The following is an 11523-nucleotide window of genomic DNA, read 5'->3' on the forward strand; positions in this document are numbered from 1 at the left end:
TATGAATGTCTAATAGTTCGTGCAATTTATGGTTAAAATTATTATAAATTAAATTTATGTCATAATAAAAATTCTTCGAGCGTTTTCACGTTGTCAGATCCGATATCGGATGTCGAATGGAAGTAAAATATAAGACATAGTCAGGCCGCGGGGGCGTCGTCTTTAGCGGTCACGCACAATACAACGAACATTATGTGTACACATATATACGCAGACAACAAATGATATCGGTCCGGCAGGTCTGCTGACGGGAGCTCCGATATGGCTGAAATTATCGGAAGTGCCTTTCCGATATCGGATGTCGATAGCCGCCTATGAGAAAAACAGCTGAAGGAGAGTGCCAAATGGCAACAAGTCCGCATTTTTGCTTTAGAAGAGTATTATATCTATCTATCTATCTATCTATCTATCTATATACGTAATCAATCAATCAATCAATCAATATGTTTATTTCAGGCAAAAACCCATAGATAAAAATTACAAATTAAACACATAAAATTACATAAAATTAATTGAAATTACATTACATTGAAAATCAAATTAAAATTAAAACCTAATAATACCTCAATATACATTAGTACCTACTTACTCTCTTCTTCCGTCAGTTGAGTTAAAAGGGACGGACGTTTTAAATACCTAAGATAACCTAATAGACGTTCTAACAAATACTCATAGGCGATTAAAACGGAACTCTAAAAATGTTACAAAAGAAAAAACAAAACAAAAAGCTGAATAAGCTCGAGCGCCTCCAGAATCTCGGTATAAGGTTTATATTTGGTCTGCGCAAATTTGACCATGTGTCACAGTTCCGTTCTCAGCTCAAGTGGCTTCCTATTCGTCTTCGCCGTGACTCTCATGTTCTCGCCCTTCTCTATGGCATTCTCTTTAACCCCGCTACACCACCTTATCTCAAAGAGCGTTTCAAGTATCTCTCTTCTATCAGATGTTCTCAGACTCATATTCTTGCTTCTCCCTCATCTACTTCTAAATTTTATAATAGCTCTTTTACCTTCCGGGCTGTTCGGCTGTGGAATGCTTTACCAGTAGAATTAAGATTAGCTAAATCTCTCCCCATATTCAAAAATCAGCTAAAACTATACTTTCTATCTCTGCCTTAAGTTGCCATTTTATATATTGTATATATGCTTGTATAAATATATATTATATATATATATATATATTGTATTGTATATTTATTTGTGTGTTAGGTTTCGTTTTAATACTTATATGTATAAGTAGTAATTGTAGTATGTGTGTTTGTGTTTAATAGTCTCCATATTTAAGCTCTTTGCACTACCTGTTGACTTTTGTATGAGTTCTACATTTCCTGCTACCCAAAGGTTGTCTGGAAGAGATCGCTTTTTAGCGATAAGACCGCCTGTTGTTACCTGGTTCTATTTTTTCTTTAAATATTTCTTTGTAGTTTTACATGTATGTAAAATGTATAATTTTGGTGCAATAAAGAATATTTACTTACTTACTTACAATCTCGCTTTTATGACTTCCGCCCCACGCATTATGAAAATGAAGTTTTTATATTTAGGTATACTCAGCGCATTTAGCTAAAGCACGCTAAAGACAGATTTCATTTTTTTTTTCTAAAAATAGATTTTACGACTTTTTGTGTAGTTATTATCTAACATACTGAACTAAAAATGCGTATTTTATTCTAAGGATAAATGTAAATCACTTACAAAAGGGTGTTTTTGACCGATGTACCTTCGGGAGTAATTTGACTAGGTAATATACGAGTAGGTAACTTCTACTTTACTTAGATTTAAGCCTATTTTAAAGTCGTTGTGTATATGTGTCCTTCGAATAAATGCATCATTCATTAATTCATTTGGATATGGGATTTGAAATTCAATTTATATATCTAAGTACTATCTACTATAAGAACCCTCGTAAATGCCATTGGAAAACGAAATTTATATGTATTGTAATTTGTTGAGCGAGAAAAGATACGGTAAACATTTAATAGCGCTTTTTTAATTGGTGTTACGGCTGTTATATATCGTTATTTCTTTCACTAATGCCCGTGACTTACTAATAGCTCCTCTACACAATGATCATTTGATCATACTGGCCCACTAAGATGGGCCAGCATGTAGAGAGAGTAGTGGTGTTGGATGGCGAGGCGGATGGCGATAAAAGATGGCCACGGTGTCGGTTTTTCGTCCGCACATCAAGGTAGGCCAGCGATGGTGCGTACGCAGCTACACTTGACCCGATCCAGTGTGTACTCTCACTCTCAACCATCGCATGGCCATCTCGCTGGTTCAGCGGTGGGCCATCGTGTAGAGGAGCCATAAGATATTGTGATCTTATATTAAAAAAGGTTCGCATGGTGTGGAGGTACAAAAAGTTGGTTTTGTATTTATAGGATGGAAAGCGATATTTCTAAACGGGCTCCTAGCCTAGTCGGATAGTGTCTTTGCCTACGAAGTAGGAGGTCCCAGACAGAGAAAAATGCCCGCAATTTGCGAATTTCGATTTTCGCCCTGAGCTTACTGTGGGTCTCATCATATTGATTTACTTATTTCTAAATAAACCCGGACAAGTGCGAGTCGGACTCGCCCACCGAGGGTTCCGTACTTTTTAGTATTTGTTGTTATAGTGGCAACAGAAATACATACTCTATGAAAATTTCAACTGTCTAGCTATCACGGTTCATGAGATATAGTCTAGTGACAGACAGACAGACGGAAAGACGGACAGTGGAGTCTTAGGAAAAAGGGTCCCGTTTTTACCCTTTGGGTACGGAACCCTAAAAAACAACGATTAATAGGAAGTTATTTATTTATTTTACCTGCGTGTTGAGAATTACGGAATATAAAAAAGTATACTTAACTAACATGCAAGACCTTTATACTATAGGAACATAAGTTCTTATATTCCCGCAATTGCACCAGCAAGAATGCCACACGACTCATAATTACCCAATAAAGGTATTATATTACTTTAACTAGAGCTTTATTACGGCGTGCCTCTAAAATCATGTGAAAACTAACGACTGGGGCAATTAAAAACTATAATTACGCCGACGAAAGCCTTTAAAATGTAGCAGAAATAGTATTTCGCAAATTTTTCTCGTGCAAACTCAGGTTATATTTAATCTTGCATTTAAAAAGCTGCTTTAATTCTTATGACATAAGATTTACATTTGAAAATCGGGTCTAAGGTAGATGAGTGCTTGGGAAAACTATCATCGGATTTTTCGCGTTTGCGCTCTGAGTTATTATTCCAAATGCTTTTTAGAGCAGGCGAGTCGAAGTCTCACACAGGCTAATTCAAACTGACATATTTCGCTCGTACTTATCCGCATGTGTATTGGCTCGAGCGAGACGCAAGATGACTAAATTAGATCATTCAGATATTATTCTGATGTCAGTGTACGTTCGAATTGGGTCCTCAGGCCAATTAGTACAATTGGGTCCTTTGTTTAACCATAATTGACAAATAAGCCAGAAAATTACGCGTCGTTTTTGCCGCCGCTATATCTGTCTAGTCTCCTTCATAGAGTGCGTATATGAGTGACGTTCGCTGCCGCATTACTGCCGTAATTATGACGTTCAATCCGTCACTCATTTGATCAAAGAAATTGACAGATGCAGCGCCCGCTTCAAGGCCGCAAAAGTTATGTCGCAACATCGACTCGCTATGCGATAGTAACAACTAGTAAATAATGTTAGCCGGGCTGAAATATCTCTCCCACAGTTCCCTAGGAATGCTCTAATTGCGGACACTGGTACATAATTGCACTCACGCGATGTAGTGTCAACTGAGCTGCAACCGTGATTCGACAATTACTGGTACAGTCAGTGTCAATGACAGGCGCCATCAGTATCTACAGAAAAAAGTGATAATTAAAAAAAAAGATCATTATCGGCCTAAACGTGCAAGACCTTTTCTTTGCAATGGGACGCTTACAGACAGCCTCTCTCGATGGAAAGGAATCTGACCTACAGTCTGCATGCGAGGTCTAATACCTACTTGTCTCCAATGCATAACTACTTCGCTCTTGCACGGAGCGGTGCACACTAGTTTCTTACCTCAAAATTTTACGGAACTCGTGTGTAGAGCGTATTTTACCGGTTACTATGGAACTAAATTTCTATAAAACTGGCGATACGTATTGCCGTTGACGATGATTGTTCATCAGCACAAGTCCAGAGATATGTTCTAAATTACGTGCAAAAATGTTATTAAACATTAAATCAAACAGGGATAAGGGTAGGACAAAGAAGGAGACAAAGAGACTTCTAAGACCGCTTGCGTATAATTTTGACCCCTCACTCGCTCAGCTACTTCTGTTGCTGACAGTACACGTGGAGACAGTAAAAATCGCACATAAATGTCTTTGTACAAGAAAAATGAACTCTAAATCCATAGTAACGTATGTCACATAAGGTTGTCTTTGTATTGGGCAAGAAGTGCCGTGCGCCTGCAGCCTTCTAAACGACTTCTTAAACTAGCTAGTAATTTCTATGAACAGGCATCATTAGAAGAGCCTAGCAGATGTAGTAGAAAAATGGCGGGCTGTCGATCAATTGTTGCGTTCATTCAGCCCAATTCCCTTTAGATGGAGCTGCAGGTTACTGCCCCGGCGGCATTCCCACACTATTCTCCTGTAATCTTCTTATTATAATTGTTTTTTAAAACAAACGGCCTTTTACAAATATGTCGTACAGAAATGAGCTAAAAATAGGCCTAAATTTTCATACATTACTAAGAAAACTGTTACAAGAATTGTAGATAATTATAAATAACCCGTTTAGTTTATGTACTACACGCAAAAAAAGTACCTAACAAAAGTGATTTATCAATTTTTAATAAACAAAATTTGCCGAACTTTGTTCTTGAAAACGAACAAACTATGAACAAAAATATCTATATCATTAAGCGATTCGTTATACATAATACAAGTGCGCCTAAAGAAAGAATTTTAGCATATTTTCCTTTAATATTACTCTTTAAGTTCGACTTCCTTTAGTTCGCTCTACCGAATGTATTATATCGCGATGCCGCATACATAATACATTCTGCTAGTAAGTGTAAGCTTGTCTCCTCCCTACCACAGTGTGGACAGGAGGCGTTTCTACTTAATTTATGCCCATGTTACCTTAAGATGTCTAGTGAGAGTGTTATGACCAGTTATAATACCAGTCAGTAGTCACATAATGCTCTTACCTAGAAGAAGTTAGCTGAGGAAGAGATTATAAGTATAATTAAGCTAATATTTTTACTCGGGCGTGGAAATAACCGTCCTTATTTATCACGATTTAATTTAATAATTTTTGTTCTTGAACTGAATGTCTGATAAACTTGTATACTAAATCATGATAAATAGCAGTATAATAGTAACCATTAAAACATTAGAATCCTGCAAAATTTGTTTGAAAAGACTCGAGTACATTGTTGATTGGAATGCTCGGTCTAAATTTTAATTTATATTAATATACTTTTAAGTTATGTTGTCATTAATGTCTATCTTCATCCCCAAAATATAGAAGCAATGCTATAAAAAGCTTACAAAAACATTCTTATCACAGCTTCCTTCACTTTATGACTTTTTTATGCTGGTCATAAATATTACCGGTAATATTTAAAACATTGCTATGAATAATCAAATTATAAATTAATCGTAAAACTGATCTATTATTAAATTAATCCTGGGCAATATAACGTTTTAAATTAATTTTTAACAAGCAGAAACGTCTGCGATCGATGCTATTAAGCTTAGAATAAATTTAAAAGTGGAAAGATTCTGCCTTGGGTGAGACTTGAACTCACGGCCTCTGGATAAGTCAAGTCTGGTTCAAGTCTCACCCAGGGCAGAATTTTTCCACTTTAAAAAATATATAACGTTTTATTTTAATTTACGATACATAAAAAACGTCACGGGCTATAATTCAGGCAATATTCCGTTAACGACTGCAGAAACGTTATTATTGCTGTGTTAACGTTTGAGCGATATCACTGCGAATTTTCTTGATAAATTGCTGCCGATACCGCATTGCTGCCGCAATTAGAACGTTTAGTCCGTCAATCATTTTATAAAGGATATTAGCAGTGGTATTGCCCATCGCCCAGTCCCCGGCAAGCTCGGCCGAATTGCACCTTTCCATACAAACGTAGTTCCGCTCTCATTTTAAAACTACGTGTCGGATTGTAATGAAACTTTTCAAATACAATAACATGAGGTATATCTAGGTCTGTAATTAGTTTATATAGCTTCAGTTTATAAAACAAACAAAATAGAGCAAAAACAAGTTTTGTATGAAAAACTTAAATTCGCTGTATTTTTTAACTATGGTATCTGAAGCTACATAAACTAACCTACCTTAGATATGCCTTATCCTATTGTAAGACAAAGTTTCAGAGCAATCTAGCTAGTCGTTTTAAAATGAGAGCGGAACTACGTTTGTATGGAGAACCGAGCTTGCCGGGGACTCTTAACTCGTGGGGCTCCCACTCAGTGACAGCAGCCCATTCGGCAGGCGTCAGACATGATTTTATAGTATCACATTTCCTCTCGCATCGATCACTTTTACACCACTTGTTTTGGTTTAATTGCCGCCCTAGTTTCCCGGCAGTCGGACAGATTAAAATGTATTTATTTATAGCGCTATAAATAAATGAGCTCCCTGAGTCCAATAATAGTTGCTTGACTGGGTGGCGAAGCCGTGATAATTAAGAATACTTTTATAGTAACTACTTATTTATAGATAACAAACCAAAATAATGCAAATAGGCCTAACATGGATTAATTATGGAATACTCGGAATAACTATTTAATTTATTCAAGTTAGTCGTACCTTAAATACCTGACGCCTAAAACACTTAAAAGAGGCGAAGACTCGAAGAGAATCTAGTTATTAAGATAGGCGGGCGACCGAGTATGGCAGGATAGCCTAACACAATATGAGTTGATTCAAGGGTAACGCAATTAATGTAATACCGTTATCAAAAAACTTGCAGATATAAAAAATATTTTTTAATACAGTTGCTCAAAAAGTGCTACTTTTCGTGGCTGTTTAGCGTGCGGAAAGTTGGTTTTCGCGAACTAGTAATTTATACTTTTCCAATTTTTTTAAATTTATACTTGTTCCAATTCATGACTACTTATTGATGAGTGTTAATATTAGTTTCCTTTAAACTTCGTAATCAACATAAAAACCTACTGTTAATGTAAGAATACGAAAAATATGCATATTTCATATTTTATTACTTACCTCTTCATGATTATAAGTATTATTATACGTTTATTTTTTAATGTTGAAAAACCGTTCTTAATAAGTTGTATGAATGGAACGGAATGCCTGTCAAAGAAAAGGCGTTTTTTTTACTGCAAGAATGTTTTATGTTTCCAAAGGCAACATTCGATATTGTTTTTATAAATATACGATACACAAATAATCGTAAATAACGATATTTAGGTAATAATAGTACAATGTTTTATATTTACAATTATTTCTGTCTTATAGAATCTACAAAGCCTTATTGAATATAAAAGCGTAAACAAAAACTCCCACATTAAATAATCCTTTTACAATAAATGAAGCGTATCCGATCCGACCCTCGATAGCTCAGTCGGTTCATATTTCAGGACAAACAATGGCAAGGTGCGTACGCGCAACGTGTTCTAAAACGACGTAACCGCCATTACCGCCAGCTCCTTACATCAGGGGCTAGCCAAGATGACTTTCGATCATAAAATATACTACTTATTCTTTGCAAATAAATACTTACTTACTTACTTATATATGCCTATCGAAACTTAAATAATGTATGGAATAGTTACGTGACTTTTCATAGCGTCTGTGTCCTTGGACTCTGGTTTCGAAATTCGAAGAGAAAGCTTCAATCAAAGTATCAAACGCCTTGTTTAATTATAAACAGGAGTATGTTTAATTTGGCTGAACTAAATCTACATAAATAACATCTATAGCTACAAAAAAATATTAAAATCTTATAAAATCTACGATAGACAACCGTTAGCTAGTTGTAGAAATAAAAAGCGACATCTACCGGGAAATTGAGTAAACTGTTTTAACTAGGCGTTTTATACAGTCTGACATTCCGATACATTATTTCCTTTCGTTTGGTTTGGAGTTTGTCTATGTACGATTGGGATCTTGGCTAAGCCCCCTTATCTGTTCATTGGGTATGAGTGAAGTGCGAGGTATGAGAAACAGCGATGATTGCGTCCTACGTGGCAAAAATTTTAAACTAGTGGTAAGAAAATGATATTCCTTAAAGCATGGAACTCTATTTGAGGACACGATTTTTCAGATGCCTAGAAAGTCACACTTGTCTGCCATGGTTTGTACTTACACTTACGATCTTTTGTTTTGCAAGGTATCGTAATGAAGATTAAATCGTCACGGTCGAAAAACAGTCGTAAGTAACATTTTATACTCACCTTTCCTGCGTCCGAACACGATTGGATTAAACGAAATTAGCCTTAAACTATATAAATATTAGGGTGATGAGAGTCGTAATGAAAGGCAAGAACGATAATGTGACATTTTTGTGGAAGATTAAGATAAAATAGTCACGGTGAACGAAATCATTTGGCAGGTGCCATGATACAGCCGCAAAGGACAGGAAAGTAAGAATAGAGAAAATAGACTGGATAGTTCTTTGATGCAAAGGTTGAGAACGCACTAATCTGTTCCGATTGCGAACAACAAGAAAATTATCACCCAGATACATAAATGGCAGTTCAATTGGATACTCTACGACTGGTTCTGGGATATTAAAACAGAGCTTGGATTGCTAACATTTGTTCAATTAGTTTAATGAAATCCGGTCAACGATGGCTCAAGAAAAACGTCATAAACTCGCAAAATGACTCTTATTTCCTATATCCAGTTTTTCAAATAAAATAAAATAAAGTTATGGTCGTTTAGGTCTACTTTTACACAATTATATATATTCAAAAATAACACAAAACTAAAGTATATCTTAGGGCCGATATGTACAACAGTATAAAGGTCCTGTAAAATAATTAAAAAAAAGTACCTATTAATTTTGTCATTCTGTGTCTTCCATTCTTTGTCACTCGATATCTAGCCAACAAAGCACCTGCTTCGCGGGTAGGCGACAAAATGCCGCCTATCGTCACAGTGGCGAGACAAAACAACCCTTATCTTATCGTGTATTCCTACTACCTACCGAGCGCAAGCGAGACCAACACTCAGTCAAACCAGGGTAAGTATGGTCATGAGATCCATTACCTCTATGAGCGAATTAGGAACGGTTTTATACTGGTTTTCCTAAGCTACCGACTCGGTAATGCTTGGTAAGCGAATGGAATAGAAATCTTTATCTTTAGATAGCGATATTTTCCCTCTGGTGTTAATTACGGACTAATATAGGACGTTTCCGTTTTTTTTTTTTCCAAAAATGGCTGATAGAGAGGCGAGGCGGTGGTCGTTAGATGAGATTTCAATTAGGTAGTCCTTTTGTAACGTTCGTAAAGATAAGTAGAAGTAAAATTTTGAAATTGTAATCCGTATTATTCCGTATAGGTTTCGATTTTTAGTGTTCCATGCAAAACTTTGTTTTGACAAACGGAACACTTATGGGATCACTTCGGTTTTGCAAATCAGTTAAATGCGTTTTTTCTTCTGAAATGGAAGTAAGTAATTTATTTGCATAAAATTTTTCAATCAATCAATCAATCTATTCTTTGTTTATATTATGTCGTGTCGTTATTTACCATATTGTAGGTTTAAAGTGTATAAACGTTTGATATTAATGGGACAGGGAAAATATGTCTAGACCCAATTTTAATGTTGAGTAAAATTGTAGCATGGCAAACTTGCACTCCAGCTACCACGCGCACTGGCTGGTTATAAAAAAACTAAGCCATTCGCCCGTCTTTTGTTTTTTCTCATCAATTTTCTCTTGGAATTTTGTTGCAAATAGCACAGTAAAGTTGTGCAGTTGTGTGTGTGCAGCAGAGTTGTGTTATTTGCAAACAAAATTACAAGAGAAAATTGATGTGAAAAATCCATGAAATATCTTAAGCCAATGCACGGGGCATTGGCTTAAGATATTTCGGATAAGTACTTAACAAATCAAATTGAAACATTTCAAATTCACCTTCGAATAAAGGCCACTTAAGTTAGTATCAAAAAGTATAGGTAAAGTAATGGTACTTTACCTATACTGAAACCTACCTATAAGTGTGAAGATGGCTTCAGACTTTAAATATTAAACAAACTTAAATGATTAAAATGTTTTAATATCCCTATCTTAAAGGACGCAGCACTAAGCACTGACCTACTTTTAAATAATTAATTAAGACCTCCATTAGCAAAGGAGTCAGATAATCTTTATGGTTCCGCAGCACCTTAAATCAGAGCGCGTTAGCGCCGGCCAAACAATAAACGTCTTAAAGATGTATAAAAGTAGTGTAGTTAGGTCGTTTATCGCTTGAGGTGATATTATCGCACTTTTACGGTTTTCACCTTACAGGCCAATTCGAGTTTTAGTTATTCGATCTGATTCCGATATGTCAGTGTCAAAAGTGACGTTTTTTGTTGAAGAAATTTTACTTTTTTAATCAGTATGATATCGGAAACAGATCGAATAAGTAAAACTCGAATTGGCCTGCGTCTTTTACTCAAAATATCACCTATTCCGTGCGATAAGTATGACTTATGGCTGGGTACGTTCGCTTAATCCGATGGATCGTTTGCTGGCGATATTTTGGGGGTATAAGTATCTGTCAATTTCCTTGATGAAAATGTTGCTGCTCGCGGCGTAATATTTTACATGTTAAATTAAAATTACACCTATAGTTATGTGATCTATATAAAATTACACCTAATATGTCACTCACGTACACTAACGCACTCAATTCGCACTTTTAGACTGCATTCCAAATATGCTTAAATGTGACGTTTTCAACCAAAAGGTACCATTGTCGTTAGTCTATAAGGTTGATTTCAAATTGAAGCTAAATGGAAATAATAATAATAATGTCCTCCTCGCCGTGTCCGACGACGGCTACGACAACTGTTTTTAATGGTGAACATGGAACGCTCTAATGTGGCTTGCGAAGCCAAACTTGGTTTTGAAGATGCGATTACATGGTACGCAATGGAGCTGGCCGGCTGAGTTGTAGGTGTAGGTGTACGAAGGCTTCGGCCGCGTCTTACGGAGATGGCGCTTAGCATCCAAGTCTCCTATAAGCGCCGCTGCTCGTATTGCGTATCGTATATGGAAATAGCGCCTTATTGACAACCGACAATAAGTACCCTTTTGGTTGAGAATGGCACATTCCATTCTGCCTAAATAACTAACGGTTAGGAATGATCCCAAGCCGAGAACCAAACCTGCACCGCTCCGCTTGTCTACGCTACTCATTGAAATGCTTTTCCACGCTCCACTAGATCCAATATGGAGATACGCTTCAGTTAGCTGAATTGAAGAACTGATAGAGAGATAAGATTCTGTTTTTGAATAGCCAATGTCAGTAATGGGAACTGACAATGTGATGAGTTTTAG

This window comes from Cydia strobilella, chromosome 10, assembly GCF_947568885.1.
Source record: "Cydia strobilella chromosome 10, ilCydStro3.1, whole genome shotgun sequence".
NCBI classification, from domain to species: domain Eukaryota; kingdom Metazoa; phylum Arthropoda; class Insecta; order Lepidoptera; family Tortricidae; genus Cydia; species Cydia strobilella.